Source organism: Chinchilla lanigera, unplaced genomic scaffold, assembly GCF_000276665.1.
Source record: "Chinchilla lanigera isolate Chin_1 unplaced genomic scaffold, ChiLan1.0 scaffold00122, whole genome shotgun sequence".
Classification (NCBI taxonomy): Eukaryota; Metazoa; Chordata; class Mammalia; order Rodentia; family Chinchillidae; genus Chinchilla; species Chinchilla lanigera.
The window spans coordinates 1,781,773-1,799,708 of NW_004955523.1; the positions used below are offsets into that span (position 1 = coordinate 1,781,773).

Here is a 17,936-nt window from a genome sequence, read left to right on the forward strand (position 1 = left end):
GAGGCGGCGGAGGGCGGGGCGGCGCCCGCGGGAACCCGTCTGCGTCGCAGGCGCGGGCCTGAGAGCGCGCGCTCAGGCAAAATCTTTGAATTTTTTGTGACCAGATTAATTTTTTTATTTTACGGAAAAAGGGTAAAACAAAATTTTATAACAAAATAATAGGAGAATAACAATAGTTAATACATTACATGTTATCTTTAAAGTAGTTGCCCAGGGTACAAGATATGGGCGTTAGAATTTCTCCGGCCGACATTAGCACAAACCTTCCTTGTCAAGGAACTAAGAGACACTAATGCCATAACTGCCTTGCGCCCCCTCCCCACCCCCGTTTTCTCTATTGTCCTTTCCTCTTTCACCCATCCTAATTCTTTTTCCTTTTGAACAACTTCTTCCCATTTCACAATAGCTGTTGTGCATTTTAGACCTTACTCTTTCAGTTTCTCACACCCTGGAGACAATGTGCTTACACATGTGAGTCTGATTTATTTCATTTATGAGTGTGGTCTCCAGTTGCACGTTTACCTGTAAAGGTCTCCAGTTTATCCTTCTTTATGGTTGAGTAGTATTCCATTGTGTAAAAAGACATCTTTTTTACCCATTCCTTCGTTGATGGGTATTTGGGTTTCCAACATTTAGGCATTACAAATTATGTTGCTATAAACATGGGTGCACATATATCGCTTTGGTATGATGTTTTTAATTGTGGGAAGATACCTAGAAGGGGAATAGCTAGGTGCAATGGGACCTCTAATCCTAGTTTTTTGAGGAATGTCCACACTGATTTCCACAGTGCTTGCACCAGTCTGCACTCCCACCAGCAGTGGAGAAGGGTTCCTTTTTCCCCACAGCCCCTCCAGCATTTGTCATTGGTTGATTTCTTGATAGTAGCCGTTCCTGGGGTGAGATGGAATCTCAGTGTAGTTTTAATTTGCATCTCTAGAATAACCAGTGATGTTGAACGTTTTTTCATATATTTATTTGCCATTTGTATTTCTTCATCTGAGAAGTGTGTATTCATCTCAGATGCCCATTTTTTGATTGAGTCTTTGAATTTGGGGGTCTGATTTTTTTTAATTTGTTAAATGTTCTAGATAGAAGTCCTTTGTCTCAGGGACAAATGGCTAAAAATTTTTCTCACCCTGTGGGTTGTCTTTTGACTCTTTTGGTGATTTCTTTTGCTGTGCAAAAGCTTTTTAATAAGATGAGATCCCAGTTGTTGATTCTTTGAAGTATTTCTCCTGAAGTCTGGGTTTTGTTCATGAACTCTCTACCTACCCTTGTCTTCAAGATTTCTACCTACTTTCTCTTCTAGTAAATTTAGTGTTTCTGTTTTAATATGCAGATCTTTGATCCATTTTGACTTTAGTGCATGGTGATAGACGTGTCTAGTTTTAGTCTTTGGCATTTAGAGAGCCAATTTTTCCAGCACTATTTATTAAAGAGATTATTTGTCAATAAGGTGGCTGAGTGTGTTTGTACTTGTGTCTGCATCCTCTAATCTGTTCCACTAGTCCTCAGGTCTGTTCTTTTTCATTACCATGCTGTTTTTATCACAGTAGCTTTGCAGTATAACTTCAAGTTGGGGATTGTGATGTCCCCTGCCTTGCCTTTGTTGTCCAGAATGGCCTTTGCTATTCTAGGTCTCTTCTGGTTCTAAAATCAGAAATAACACAAGGGTGTCCACTATCACCACTTCTACTCAGTAGTTCTAGAAATATTAGCCAGAGCAATTAGGTAAGAGAAACAAGTAAAAGAAATATGGATAGGAAGGGAAGAATTTAAATTACCACTATTCTCAGATGAAATGATACTCTACGTGAAAGACCCCAAAAGCTCCACCAAAAGACTTCTAGATTTAATAACCAAATTCAGTAGCATAGCTGTATACAAAGTCTACACAATAATCAATAGCATTCGTAAACACAAACAACAAACTCACTAAGAGAGAAATTAGGGAAACCACACCCTTTACAATAGCATTCAAAAATAAATACTTAGGAATCAATCTAAAAGTTCTATATATTGAAAATAACAGTACTCTGAAAAAGGAGATTGAAAAGAATATCAGAAAATACAAAGATATCCTTTGCTCATGGACAGGAAGAACCAACATAGTGGAAATGGCCATACTCCCAAAATTGTTACACAGATTTAATGCAGCCCTGATCAAAATACCATTAGCATACCTCACAGAACTAAAGAAAATATTCCTGGATTTATTTTTTAATTAATTTTATTGGTACGCTTTTGATATACATAATGATCACATTCACTGTAGGGAATTTGTACCTGTATATGATATTGATACAAGGATGATAATAAATGGTGCTGGAGAAAATGCGAAAGACTAAACTTGACACATGTCTGTCACCATGCACTAAAGTCAAAACGGATCAAAGATCTGAATATTAAAACAGAAACACTAAATTTACTGGAAGAGAAAGTACGTCGAAATCTTGAAGACAGGGGTAGGTAGAGAGTTCATTTATTATAGGACCCCTAAGTAATCTAAATAACATAAGGGAAATATTGTACCTCGACCTGTTAAATGTCTGATACACCAAGTTTGTGTTTGCCCAAATGACAATGAATTCTAAGGAGGAATGGAAGTTAAGAGCAAGAAATATTCATTGAAGGAAAGAAAGCTCTGTCTAGAAGAGAAAGAAGGGACCCAGAAAGTGGGTTGCCACAGATGCAACTTCTCAGGGGAAGCTTTATGGAGTAAAATCACGAAGTGGGTATGAGGTGGGACAAAAAGTGGCCAACTAATACTACAAGTGTAGTTGCTTAGGTAATACTGACCACTGGGGAAGCAAGTCACTTAGCAAATGTGCATGGAAATAACAAGGACCTTGCTTGGAAGCAGTGGGTCAGGGACTCTTCCTGGCCCCCACCCAGGTGATTGATGCCTATTTAGAATATCAATCATTATAGTTTATCCCTAGGGAAGTATGTAGGTGTAGTCATTTTATCTTTTGTCTTGAGGTCTGGCCTTTAGGGAATGTGCCTCCACCACAGTCCTTTGACTGCCTTTGATACTTCTAACTTAGCTGTCTATTGTAATATATCTTGATTCTCATTTTTATCCCCATTTCCCTCCTCTCTCTTGAACCTTCCTTCCCCTCCGTATTTACAAAACCTTGGTTTCCATTTTCTCTTTCTATTCTTTTTTCTCTTCCCTTCCTTTCTCTTCCCACCCCCCCTCCCTTGTTCCCCTTCTCATTTGAACGTGTTCGTCCTACTTCCCATTATCAATGTCTATCATCCATCTTGGTCCTTATTTGCCCTTTTGGGCAATGTAATATTTAAACATGTATGTCCGATTTATTTCACTTAAAAGTATGGACTTAAGGTGCATCCATTTACCTAAAAATGTCTCACATTTATTATTTTTATGGCAGAGTAGTATTGTAATGTATATTAAAATTATGTATTCATCTGATGAGCATCTGAGCTGTTTCCAAGATTTAGCTATTACAACTTGTGCTGCTATAAACATAGGTGTGCATATATTGCAGTGATATGATGCTTTTAACTCTTTAGGAAAGATACCAAGAAGGGGAATAACTGAGTCAAATGAAATCTCTAGTTTCCCTACTAGGAACTTAGTCCATGCTGAGGACTATTCATACTGATTTCCATATTGGTTACACCAGTTTACACTCCCATCAACAATGGAAAAGGGTTCATTTTCCCTCACAGCCCTGCCAGCATTTGTTATTGGTTGATGTGATATTGATTGAATGGTAACAGAAGATAAAGAAAGGACTCCAGTTAGAGGAGTAGCTGGAAGGGGCGCACTCTAATAGAGAGGATCACAAAGACCCACCAACAAATGCGGGATGTGCGTGATGTGTGAAGAGACAGAGTTCCTGTCTGGCACAGGAGGGAAAAGCAGCTGAGGAGGCCTGGGCTGAGCCATTGACACCACTTTCCTCTGAGGAGTTCTGTTCCCAGCAGCTCCATAAAGAGATAAGTGCAGTGCAGGGCAGGCCCACTGTCAGGGGTGCCCCGACCTGAAGTAGATAGAAAAAGCACTTCGTAGTCGTGAGAGGAAGGTGGCCCCACACAAAGTATAGTGGTGTCCAGTGTCTGGATGAAGGAGGTGGCTTAATTCCAAGATGGATGGCATGCTGTTTCCAGAATCAAACCAGATATTAATTTCTGTGCCCCAAGTATAGTTGAGGGCTTTATAGATAGACAACATCCTTGGTTTGATCCAGGGCAGAATTTGTCCACTTATCTCAGAGATGACACTGCAGGAGTGCTTCTCCTGCTTGATCATATGTCTTCCCTGGGAAGGAGAGGATGTTTTCCTCTACTGTGACGATCATTTCTGCAGAATGCACAATGTCTGGGCTAGCCTCTGGTATCTAGGGTCCCCACAACTTACCTGCTGGAGGTTGAGGGACTCATTGAAGTATCAGGACCCCTGGGTTTGGACTGACCTTAGTATCCTCTTAGTGCTTTTATCTTTTTAGCTTTAGGCTCTATGCCATGGTTGTTGAACACCCCAAAGGTCAGTTATTCCAGTCTTGAAATGGTAGCAATGGGTCTAATATTAACTGTGGTGGTTTCCTCTAGATATGGGGACTCGGTGTTATATCCTATCAGTCTGGAAGAGGATGGCTTCTCATCTTAAAATATTGTTTAGGTTGTCTGCTAGAAGTCATGCTCCTGAAGAATGAAACAGACAACAGTTAAAAAGTTTTATAAGGAAAAGTAAAACAAAGATAACAAAACAAGTATGCTTAGTAAACTGTTTAAAAAACAATCTAGTCTTGTCAGAATTAGAATATATGGTGTTCTAATTCTGAATACAGTGGAGTACTACTGCACCATAAAGGATAAACTTGAGTCATTTGTAGGAAAATGGATGTATCTTGAGACCATAATCTCAAGTGAATTAAATCAGAGACACAACTGCAAATACCACAGTGTTTCTCTTGTACGATGTTATGGTTTGGGAGATATTTTGCAAGGGGAACAATATAACACAGGACACATATTTTATAAGATTATTTATAATAGTCATCCAAAGAATAATATACCAGAGAGTGCAGGAAATCTGTCCACACACTATAGACCAAGAAGTCTAGCTGAAGGCCTGGATCCCAGTATCATGTCCCGCATGAGTCCAGCTGAAGACCTGGAGCTCATAACAATGCCTCCCACAAATCCAACTGGAGGCTCAGAGCCCATAACAATATCTCATGCAGGCCTGTTTCATGGATCTGCTGCGAAGGCCCAAAGGTCAGTGCTGGAATCTAGGATGTCTGTGCCAGCAGGATGAAGGAGCTGTGCTAGTGGGCTGAGGGATCTGCACTGGAGCCAGGAAGCAGTGCTTAAAGTAAGAACCAGAGCTCTCCCAGAAGGTACCACAGCCGTCCTCAGCAACAGCAGTGAGGTCCCAAGCTCCTCCAATGGTGAAGACAGCTGTGTTCCCATCAGGAAAGCCAATGTGACAAGCTTCTTCAGGAGACTGAGCTGTGCACCTTCTTTTCCTCCAGAACCAGGAAGCGATGCTCAAAGTGAGAACAAGAGCTCCCCCAAAGTGAACTGAAGCTATTCTCAGTGCCAACAACACCTTGAGCTCCTTGGAGGATGAAAACAGCCATGTTCATCAGGAAAGCCAGCATGATGAGCTCCTCCAAAACAATCAACAGCTCCTTACAGTTTCTACCAGCTCCCAACAACCTCTCTCAGCTCCCAACAGCCTAACTTCTTCTCCAGTTCTACCTTTTATGCTGCTGGCAACAATCCTCAGGTGGGCCTCCCACACCCAGCACCACACTTACTCAGTCCAGCTGGGAGTTATAAGTTGACCACCAGTTATCAATCCACTAATACGAGAAATGCAAAGTGTAAATAAGGAGTGGGATGGATGATAGATGTTGGAAAGTAGGAAGAACATATTCTGGGAGGGGGAACAGGGCAGGTGGGAGAAGGAAGGGAAGGAAAGGAAAAAGAAAAGAAAATGGAAGAAGAAAAAATGGGAACAAAGCTTATGTAAATGGAAAGGGGAAGAAGGGTTGAAGGGAGAGGAGGGGAATGGTGAAAAAAGAGGAACCAAGATGTGTCACATGCAGGTGTGAATTCCTTACAATTAATGCAATTGATATGTATAGAAGTATGTACTAATAAAAAATTAAAAAAAAAGAAGTGAAGTCATCCAAGCCCTCTGGCATTTATGTCTTGCCACAGATTACCCTGGGTGATGGACACGGAACTGTGGGAGTTTATGTTTGCCCTCCTGGATTTTGGTCTGCTTGAGTCCTATTCCTTTCTGTCCCCCTATTTTTTTTGGTCGTGCCCCTACTTTTACCTTTCAGAATGGAAATGTTTATCTTATGCTATCTTATGTTGAAAGTGTTTAACTTTCTTTACATTTTACAGGAGCTTGTGGCTCAGAGGTTGCCTTTAATCTCAGAAGAGAATTTGGATTTAGACTTTGTAGCAGTGCTAAAACTGTTAGGAATTTGGCAACTCTTAGAGATTGACTAAGTGTCTTTTGTATAAAGGAATATGCATGAGTCTTTTGGGGACCAGGATTGTAATGTTATAGCTCGTGTCTACCCAAAGCCTCACATGCTCATAGATGGGGCTTCTTGGAGCTGGCCAAGCCTAGGGTATGTGATACTGAGATTAAGGGTGCATGGTACTAAATTAGTCCCCTGATTGGAATTAGCATAGTCTGGGTGTGGATAATGGACGTCCCACCTTGGGCCATCAATAGGCTTAGAGCCTGGATGGAATAGAAAGGTAGAGAGGGAAGGCAGGCTTGCTGCTGTTTGTTGCTTGTTGCTTCCTGCTTTGCCATGGACTGGTTCTCCTCTGCCATGCTTCTCTGCCATGCTACCCTGCTTTGGAGCCAGCCAACTATTGACTGAAACCTCTACAAACTGTGAGCTGAAATGAACCTTTCCAAATAAAGAATGATAGAAATGTTGTCACATTCAGAGCACAGTGGAACTTTTTGTACCATAATAGGTACAGTAATAGGATCTTGGGGGTTCTACTCATTACATCCCTCAGACATTTCTTGTGGAGAGGCTATTTTTTTCCTCTATGTAAATTAATTAAATATAAATATTGTGATGGCATCGTCAGACAATGAAGCTTTCAAGATAGCACCAAAAATTAAAAAGAATTAGAGTCTTAAGTAGAATAGCTTGTTTACAGATGTCCTATTTAGGTAAATAATATTTACTTCTTTAGTTTTGGAGTGAGACAGTCTGGAATGCAGTTTTAGGCACATCAAATTATCTTAACACAATTAGGAACACATATACATAGAACCAAAAAATCTGTCATTATACAAGATTTTACTTTGCAAGACACCAATATGGTTAGGTATGTTCCTAAACTTTGATTTTAGAGAGATTGTGTACTTGGAGAACATAATTACATTTAACATACAAAGAAGTCAACAATAATTAGCATTTGTCTTAGTTACTTTTCTCTCATTGCTGAGATAAAATACACAACACCCAAAGTTAAGGAAGGAAAGGTTTATTTAGCTCACAGTTTGTGGAGGTTTCAGTCCATACTCAGCTGGCTCCGAGGCAGTGTGGCATGGCACAGGTGCAACAGTTCATGGCAGTGGAAGACACCTGAAGCAGCAAGAGTAAAAGCGGGGAGACCAAGTCTCTTTTCCTCCTTTATACTGTAAGCAGGCTACCAGCCCAAGGGCAAGTGTAGCACTCATACCATCTCCTTGCCCTCCACTTGAACAGGCTCAGGATGTTTACAAAGTGAGGACCCTGGCCCTCTGCTGGTCACTTAGTTAGACTTCTAAACTTCCCAAGAGGATATGATGAATCAACCATTACAACATCCTGGAGGGTAAACAGCCACCCCAGAACATGTCCTCTATACCCTACAATGTTGAAATGCTGAGTTACTTAGTTAAGCTTCTTACCTTTTGAAGTTGACAGCATGTATCAACCATTATAATCCATCCCTTGTCAACTTGGCAACCGGACACTTTTCTTTAACTTGGTCTCCAGATGCAAAGATATGCTTATTCTTATCATTTCATAACTTGAACATTATTACACAGGTTTAACAATCTTTAATAACCAGTATTAAGTCTATCAACATTATATTACATTAGAACGATAACATTTTCCCCCGCCAACCCCCCAAAGACTCATGCACATCCCTTTATGCAAAAGGCATTTAGTCTATCTCTAAGAGTTGCCAAAGTCCTCACAGTTTAAATATTGCTGAAAACTCCAAGTCCCAAGTCTCCTCTGAGATGTAAGTCACACTTAGCTGCAGGCCCCTGTGCATATGAAAAGTTAAACACTTCCAATATTCAATGGCACAAGATAAACATTTTCATTCCAGAAGTTACAAACAGGGGAATACAAAGGATTGGGACCAAAGCGAGTCCAAAATCCATCAGGGAAAACGTTAAATCCTGTAGTTCCATGTGTACCATCTGTGGCAAATTGTGAGCTCCAAAGGGCTGGAGTGATTCCACCCCTATGGCACTTCCAGTGGTTGTAGCTCCTATGGCTTCTCTCTTGGGCCTGCTTAGTGCCCTTCTTGCAGCTTTTCTTAGACAATCCATGTTCCTGGCATCTCCAAACTTCTGGGGTCTCCATTGCACCACTGCCTTCACCTTCACAGGTTCACATTGCCCACTTAGGGTCACATTGCCTGGCCTCCTATGCCTTTGAAATTGGGGTAGAAATCTCCTGAACCCCAGAACTCTTGCATTCTATATGTACCTAAAACCAGCACCATGTGGATGATGCCAAGGTCTGCTGTCAGCTGGAGTAGTTGCCAGGCTTTCCTCTCTCTTGGTTGTAGGGGTTAAGTGCCTGGGTTGCTGGTTGTTCCAATTCTGAGGAACAAATTTTCTATGCTGTCACCATGCTGGAACATGGTATGGTCACCACCATTCTAGAACCTGGTGTGGCTGCCGCCATTCTGGAACATGGTACTCTGGATTTCTCCTCAAAGCAGTCTTTCACTTTTGCAGTTTTGAGGCCACAAAGGGTGAAGACTTGCTGCTTCTTGTGATGTCCTCAGGCCACCTTTTATATTGTCCTCTTCTTTCTCAGCCATTGAGATCTTCTCAGCTCTATATTTGTAGTCCACAGTTTTATTGGAGCTTCCTTTCTGACCAAACTCACAACATTTTAAATCATTCTGCTGGGCTCTCTGCTCTTGATTTTCAACATAGATCTAGCTAAAAGTCTCAACAACAGCCATGCCACAGCCTTAACATTAGACTGCCTTGAAATTTCTTCTGCCAGATTAATTAATTAGTCTGCCACCCTTACTCTCAGTCTCAGGTAAAGTCTCTGGATAGGAGTAAAATGCAGACAAACTTTCTGCCAAGCCATAACACATATCTACTGGAGTCCAACAGCCAGTGCAGTTCCTTTTCCCAGCATAAACCTCCCAAGCCCAGTATTTACCAGCAGGATTTCTATCAGCCTTCTGGGCTTCTGAGCTCTGATCAGAATCTCCCATACAGAACAGCCTAAGGCATTCCAGCTCTACTCTTTCAGGCAACATTTCTGAACCTTTCCAAACTCTTCCCACAAGCCTTTCCCAAAGGCTCTTGAACCATATAGTCAGGTATAGTCACATCAATGATCTTACTTCTCTGGTTCCAAATTCTGTGTTGGTTAATTTTTTCTCTTATCTTTAGGTGTCAGGTATTTTTTTTAAACGAAGAACAAATTTTATTTTAAAAATAGATCTCAGTAACAATGAAATACCAAAAGCTGGTCATTATAATAGAAAAAGGGTAAGAGGAGTTTGCTTTGTTTTCTGAAAATACAGAATTACCACTGTCATATACTGCCAACTCTCACTTGTTTTTATTTGGATTATTCCTTTTATGGATTATCCAAGGATGTTTAAAAACCAGAGTGGCTTCTGCATGATATTAGACATCTGGATTGTTTTTCAAGTAAATACATTCTCAAGGAATACAAAGAAAATTGGGCACTTGCTTACATAAGCATAATTAGGAAGACATTATGCTCAGGAAATCTATTCCAAAGTAATATAGTTTTTTACATTACCATTTCTGTAGATTTAAAAACCGGTATTCAAAGTACTAGTATTTGAAAATAACAAATTATACTACTTATATACAGAGAAAAGACATAACTACATTATTTCCAACCCCCCAAAAGAGGAATCTTTCAAGGCAATGACAACAGTAACTTAAAAGTGGTTTTCTAGCTGCAAAGTGCTAAAGAAGCAAGTGTTCACGAAAAACTTCAGGTTGGTACTGAAATACTAAAAATGCAAGAGACAAAGAAGGTAAAAGCCCTCATCACTATAACGTCTGTTTTAACTGCATTTTGCAAAGAAATGAAAGCAGTGGTTGCAGGACCAATTAAGGCCAAGTTAGTAGCACACAATTTACCCATCAGCCCACATTTCTTTCCAAACTAAGCTAACCATGTATGCTTCGTAAAATTTCCTCCATACTGCATGTACTATGTGAACTTGATCATATACATATTTCAGAAAAGGATGTCGTCCCCACTTATCAAATCAAATGTTCATAATGCGCAGCAAATAGAAATGATCCTTTCATAACAAAATTCTTGATATCTGGCATTCTCTGCAGGCCAAAAGCTGATCACAAAGTTATATTTTATGAAGTGTTGGTACATGTTCTTTAGGAGACCTGAGGTCATTTTTAGATTTGCAGAAACTATTTTACTTTGGCCCTGTAAGATAGAAATATCTTGGTATTTAATGACTGAATGCCTCTTTTGTTAAAACTGGACCCTGAGTTTAAGTTCTAGAATATAAACTGTAAAACTAAAGCCACTCTAAAACATACCCTCTAATACTGGTGTTTGTATAATACTGTGGTTTTCTCTTCATTAACATAGTGCATCTGGAGGTAGCTCCCCTTAAGCAATGGAGTAAGAGGCCAACATAAGGAAGCAGGAAGTGTCCTGTCTAAAGTCAGAATTTACTCAAATACATTTATTTAAACTATAAGAATGTCATTTCCCTCGTTCTCTTAAGTTGACAGTGTATGAAATGCAGCATTTTCGCCCTGCAAGTAGAATAGCCTGGGGGGAGACTCCCATAATCCCTGGTTTAATAAACAGCAAAATCTATAATTCTGACAATACAGAGTTCTAATATTGTTTTGGAAATCTCTTTTTAAAGTTAGTTGTTTTTGTATACCATTAAAATTTCTAGATATTCAAAGAAGTTCTACATTTCTTTAAAAATATTCACTAAATATAAAATTAACATGTGAATAGGAAATAAAAGCAATTTCTAGTGAAAGATATTCTCACAGTAGCAAATAATCTAATGCTAGTTTTTCCGATAATGCCAGTCTTATATTTGAACGCTTACCTTAAAACATCATTTCTAACATTGCAGTTTACCTAAATTATATAGAAAAAGACAATTATATCAACTAACACTGAAATCTTAAAAGAAGTTAGTAATAAAAATACAAGCTTTTCTAATGTTCCATTGGGTCTTTTAGTACAGGAAAGCATAGGTATTGCTTGGGGTTTTATTTTCGAGATTCTGTTTCTAGACGAAAAACCGTAATTATTTTTTTTTTTTTCTTTTGGCCTTTTTGAGACAGGGTCTTGCTATGCAGCTCAGGCTGGCCTTGAGCTCACTTTGCAGCCCAGGCTATTCTTTTTATTTATTTATTTATTTTTTGGTTTTTGGTTTTTCTCCGGTACCGGGAACCAAACTCACGACCTTGCGCTTGCCAGGCAGGCGCTTTGCCGCTGAGCTAAATTCCCAGCCCCTCCAGGTTATTCTTGAACTCACAACGATCCTCCTGCTTCAGCCTCCGAAGTGCTGGGATTACAGGCATGAGCCACCACACCCAGCCTGAAAAACCATACTTTAAAATATAAAACATTGACGCTTTCTTAGATTACGCTTCAGACCTGGTTTACTCAGTTGTGTAATTTCCACTTCCGGCATTAGTAAGTAGGTTAGATCCAGCTCTGAAAAGCACTGAAGTTCTTTGTGTGAGCAGCAAAGACTCAGAACCTTGAGTGCTCCACTGAGCTCCTTAACTGTAAACCAGAGGGTACCCCGCCCTTCAGTGGTGTTTCAGTTATGGTCCTAAGTGACCAGTGCCACAGAAAACATGAGATAGGACTTGTGTGACTTTGATGTATTTGCTCAATGTGAATATAACCATTGTATAAATTATTTGTACGCTCCAACTATTCATTTAAAAGTTTAAACTAAGGCCTTTTTACCTTTAGCAATGCTGAGGAATCTTCATATATTCATGTAATACACCATACATCATATACCTGGCCCATTTATACTATTTTAAGAAGAGAATATTGTTTTAAACTGATAAACCAAAATTACAGAGCTGCATCCATCTTTCTTCTTTCCTCTGTTCTTGAATTTCCTTAAATGATGGCATCATATTCATCAATGGTTCTGTACCAAATGCCTCTTCTCGAATAATACATTTTTCATCCAGTGTAAAGAATAGATAAGATTCCCATTGTCGGTACAATACCACCAACCAAGGTGCCCGGATCGAATTTGGATCCTCTACGTTCTTGAGAATGAACAGTTGTTGTTAGCGAGGTCACCAAACTACTGTGGGTTGTGATCACCGTGGGTGTTGACAGGTGGGATATGTTCTGTGACATACTCGCTGTGTTAGGCGTGGACTTTGAGATGGTGGGAGTTGTACTGGTTGAGACTCCTGATGTTGCCATTTCAGAAGTCCCTGTGGATTTCATAGTGACAGCTGTCACGCTGATGGAGACCAAGGAAGCTGTAGTTGCTAATGGTTTCACAGTGCTGCCGGTACCATTGCACCTGCTTGTATTGTTGGAAGACACAGGCTCTGTTAGCTTAGCACTGGAGTTGGCCAATGGGACAGGAGTCTCTGGAGATTCGTGCTGCTGGCCGGTGCCCGCGAGCGCCAGCACCTGAAGCGTCGCCAGCAGCAGCGCGGCCAGAGAGCGGTGCACAGTAGGGCGGAGCCGGGAGCGGTAGCGGGAGCTGGTGGGGCTCGCCCGCGTTCTCTGTGCACTCTGCGGCCCTGGTGTCAGGTATTTTGTCCCAGCAAGGAGAGAAAAGTACCAAGACAGCATTCCAGCTACCTTTACATTCAATTAAACTTTTGCTTTTGAGGCTCGATTTAGAACCTGTGCCTTACTACTATAATCATGATTTTACATTTAGCGTGCCTTCAAAGTTTAATAGCACTGACCAGGGATGTTATAGAGAGATCTCTTCCTGTAGGTACAGAATGTAAGATACTGCTAATTCCAGTTCATTTAGTTTTCTTTGATTCTCAGTTAATCCCTGAGATCCATCTCCTTTTCTGATAAACCAACTGAAAGTAAAATGGGAAAGGGTTAAGGAGAGACAGACTCCAGGTTTACAGCTCTTGTTTCACTCTGACCCTGGGCCTGGTCTCATTTCATAGTTTTAGTTTGGAGGGGACAGGAGAGCTCTGTGTCTTTCCAATTTTAGTAGCCAGTGGACTTAGATTTGAATAGATGCTTTCCTCAATATAGCAATAACTCAATTCAATGATATTCTCATGTCAGTAGTACTGTATGAGTGGTAATTTCCTAATTTTGATATCTTTTCTGTGATATGTATGATGTCAACATTAGAGAAAGTTTGATGAAGAGTATAGGGAGCTCGACTATTTTTTGCAAGATTTGTGTAAGTGTCAAATTATTTCAAAATAAAAAGTTTAGAAAAAAGATCTCTGGGAATGGTGAAATCCCAGAGGGAATGTTTGGGATTCTTGTTGATGTGCACTGGCTTGTCACAGAGGCAGCAGCCAGTGGGCTCTAGACTCAGCAGGGCCTCCGTGCCAGACCATCAGCTGATAAGCCCATTTTCCCTCTGTGGTCCGGGCGAGCATTTCATGTGAATGTCCATGAGACTTGGGGTAACCTAGCGCCAGGAGTGGTAGGTGGCTGATTCAACTCAAGAGATATCTGGGACCTTCAGCACAGTGAGTGTGGAGTCTCAGAGTCTTCTGAGATAGAAGTAAGCTCTTGTCCAAAGGTGGATCATGCATCATCGATCTGAGGTTCTGGCAGTGGGGCTGAACTGGACACAGATGAAGATTCACCGTCTTTCACCACTCCCACTTCTTGGAGTGGAAGTTGGGTTATTTATTCACAGTGTAAAGGCCAGTGACACCGGAAATTTTCAAGATCATGTGGGCTTTCAAAAAGGCTCTGTAGACTTAGACAAATGTATCTGTTTGTTTAAATATTTTGGAGATGGACATAATGTTAGCTTAGTAAAGAAAATGATAGGTTTTTTTTTATGGTTTTGTATTTATTTTTGTCTTGTGGTGTTCTCAGTTCAGTGCTTCAGGACTGTCCAGTATGTACTGGGCAGACATGTGTGATCAAAGAAGTTTGCTTGCTGGGAATTTTAACCCTTTTGTTGCCGCCTTCCCCTCTGACAAATAAGTAAAGTTAAATCCTTGACAAAGGATGAAGTGATTCCATCTGCAAGTGTAATTGCTTTGTGCTGAACAGGGATGCTTTCAGGGCCCTTTTTTGAGTTTACTGATTATCACTGATTATCAGAGGTTACTTTGAGCTTACAGTTGAGACTTCAACTGGGTGATGGGATCCAAATAGGTCTTTGTAGAAGGTTTAGCTGAGGCACATCATTGAGAACTGTGGGGTTTTGCAAGAAATAAACTGGAAAAGACTTTCAGAAACACAGACCAAATAAAATTATTATATGATGTCTTGGTTACTTTCTGTCATTGCTGAGACAAAATACCCAGTGCTCAAAATTAAGGAAGGAAAGGTTTATTTAGCCCACAGTTTGTGGAGATTTCAGTCCATACTCAGCTGGCTCCAAGACAGAGTGGCATGGTACAGGTGCAACGCTTCAAAGCAGCAGGAGACAGCAATGGCAGCAAGAGCCAAAAGGGAGTTGGGCCTCTTTTCCTCCCTTATATTGTAAGCAGGCTACCACCCCCTTGGGGTCTCCATTGCACCACTGGCTTCACTCACACAGCTTCACACATTGCCATCTCAGGAGCACACTGCCTGGCACCCCAGGACTTCTGAAATAGAGATGGAAGTCGTTTTAACCCCATAACTCTTGTATTCTGCATGCATCTAAAACCAGCACCATGTGGATGATGCCAAGGTCTGCTGCCAACTGGAGTAGTCACCAGGCTTTCCTCTCTCTTGGCTGTAGAGGTTGAGTGCTTGGATATCTGGGCACTCTGAATCCAGTTCTGAGGAATAAACTTTCTGTACTACTGCCACTTAGGAACACGATGCTCTGCAGCTTTCTCCTCAAAGCAGTCTTTCACTTTTGCAGTTTTGAGGCCACAAAGGCTGAAGACTTGCTGCTTATTATGATGACCTCAGGCCATCTTTTATATTTTCCTCTTCCTTCTCAGCAATTGAGATCTCCTCAGCTGTAATGGAGCTTCCTTTCTGGCCAAACTCAGCATTTTAAATCATCCTGCTGGGCTCTCTGTTCTTGATTCTCAACATAAATCTGGCTAACAGCCCCCAACAATAGCTGTGCTACCACCTCAACATCAGACTGCCTTGAAATTTCTTCTGCCAGATTAATTAATCCATTTCCCTTGATCTCCATCTCAGGCAGAGTCTCTGGACAAGAGCAAAATACAGACAAACTTTCTGCTAAGCCATAACACATAGTCTGGAGTCCAACAACCAATGCAGTCCTTCTTCCCAGCAGAAACCTCTTGAGTCTGGTTTTTATCAGTTTTCTGATCTTCTGCGCTCCGATCAGACTCTCCCATACAGAACAGCCTAAGGCATTCCAGCTCTACTCTTCCAGGCAACATCTTTAAACCTTTCTGATCTCTTCCCACAACCCATTCCCAAAGGCTCTTGAACCATATAGTCAGGTATAGTCACAGAAATGACCCCACTTCTGGTACCAAATTATCTCTTGGTTACTTTTCTCTCATTGCTGAGACAAAATACCCAATGCCCAAAATTAAGGAAGGAAAGATTTATTTAACTTACAGTTTGTGGAGGTTTCGGTCTACAGTCAGCTGGCTCCAAGGCAAGTTGGCAGGGCCCAGGTGCAACACTTCAAAGCGGCAGGAGACATCAAAAGTAACAGCTAGAAGGGGGAGGGGAGCCATTTTTCTCCCTTGTATTGTAAGCAGACTACCACCCCCTAGGGTGGGTGTATGTAGTGCTCACACCATCTCCATGCTCTCCTCTTCCACAGGATGGGGATGTTTAAAAAGCGAGGACCCTGGCCCCCTGCTGAGTTGCTTAGTTAAACTTATAAACTTCTAAACTTGACACAATGTATCAACCATTACATACAAATAAGCATTCGTAGGCACATTTACCAAGAATAGTTTGAAAGCCAGACCCAAATAATATTTGATAGTTTTAATCAGGCACTCATGTGTAAGTATCCTTCCTTATAACCTCTTAGCTCTATTTATCTTTGGTGGGGTTGAGAAAAGTGACTCTATTTTTATTTTGACAGTGCTGATGGTTTTAAAAAAATATTCTCTGTTGTTCTAAAGGCATTGCTGATTAATCATCCTCTTTTATTGCCCCTTGTTGTCAGGATGCTGCTCTGGTTGTTGGTCTTATCTGCTCCTATGTTGGAAGGGAAGTAATTGATGATTTATAATTAGTATTTTAGTCCCTTTTAGCCACATTTGAACAACAAAGAGGTTAAAAAGGACTGGTTCTTTGACCAAATTTATCTGGAGTCCATTGGTAAGTTTAATTTTACCTATCTTGTAATGATGGCTAGTATCTCCAAACCTTGGATCAGATCTCTTTGTTAGGAGTTATACTTTGTAGAATTTTAAGAAACAACAGTTATAAAGTTAAGAGGAAAATACTATAGAAAACAAAACTAGAGCAAAACAAATTTAGTTTGTATAACAGTTTTGAATCAATAAGTGATTTTATGTTAATTTTTCTACCAAAGATAATCAAAGAACCAGTTTGTCTGTAATACTCATTAGAATCCTGTTTTGTTTCTCATCATAAATGCTGCACGGAAGAATCAGAATTGTGGATGAGAAAAGACTTAGCGCAGCCATGGTTAGAATTTTGGTGAGTTTAGATTATTTATTTTATATAGCATGTCAAGATAATAATCATTACTGCCACTTTATATTAGTATAAAATGCAGGTTAAGTATTTAGCTTATAAATAGATAGTAAGCAAGGGACAGAGCCTCAAATGGGTTTGGATGGTCTGCCTTACAAAGAAAATAACATGCATAGCTGGTTAAGTGCTAACTCAAGCTATGAAGCTAAAAACAGGCAGTTAAGTCCTCTGAACCCCAGGAAAGAAACTCTTTAGGCAGAATAGAATGCACCAAGTTAACAACCCCTCCCCACATCCAGTGTGGGAGCTGGGTTATGAGTAATTCAAAGACAGGGTGTCTTAGTTACTTTTCTCATTGCTGAGACAAAATACCTGATCCATGTTACAAAAGGAAAGATTCTTTACAGTTCACAGTTTGTAGAGATTTCAGCTTATAGTCAGATAACTACAAGGCAGTGTGGAATGGCAGAGGGGCATCACAGAGGAGAAACAGTTCATGGAAGGCAGAAGGCAGCAAAGCAGTGAAGCAGCAAAAAAGAACAGCAGCATTACCTTCTTTCTGTCCACCAAGGCTACCTGCCCTTTGGGTGGTAGGTACCACCCACACCCTTGGTGGGTCTTCCCATTATCCACACCCAGAATTATGCTAAGCCAATGATTGGTCTGCTTTAGTAATTATACACCCTTAATACCAGCATCATACACTTAATTCCAGCATCATATACTCTAAATCCAGTGACCTCTGATAAGCCCCACCTGTGAGCACATGAGGCTTTGGGTAGTCATCTAGATACAAGCTATAACACAGTGTAATTGGTTTTTAGCTCTGCATTAGAAGGTCTAAATATCAATTGGTTATTTTATTTTTTT

The 17,936-nt window shown here is 40.5% G+C and overlaps 1 protein-coding gene across 1 annotated transcript in view; it reads right to left on the reverse strand.

Annotated features, from left to right (window-relative positions):
• Positions 1-17,936, reverse strand: part of LOC102015439 (acyl-coenzyme A thioesterase 1-like) — a gene marked incomplete in the record, with an annotated part of 118,908 nt that overhangs the window by 31,956 nt on the left and 69,016 nt on the right.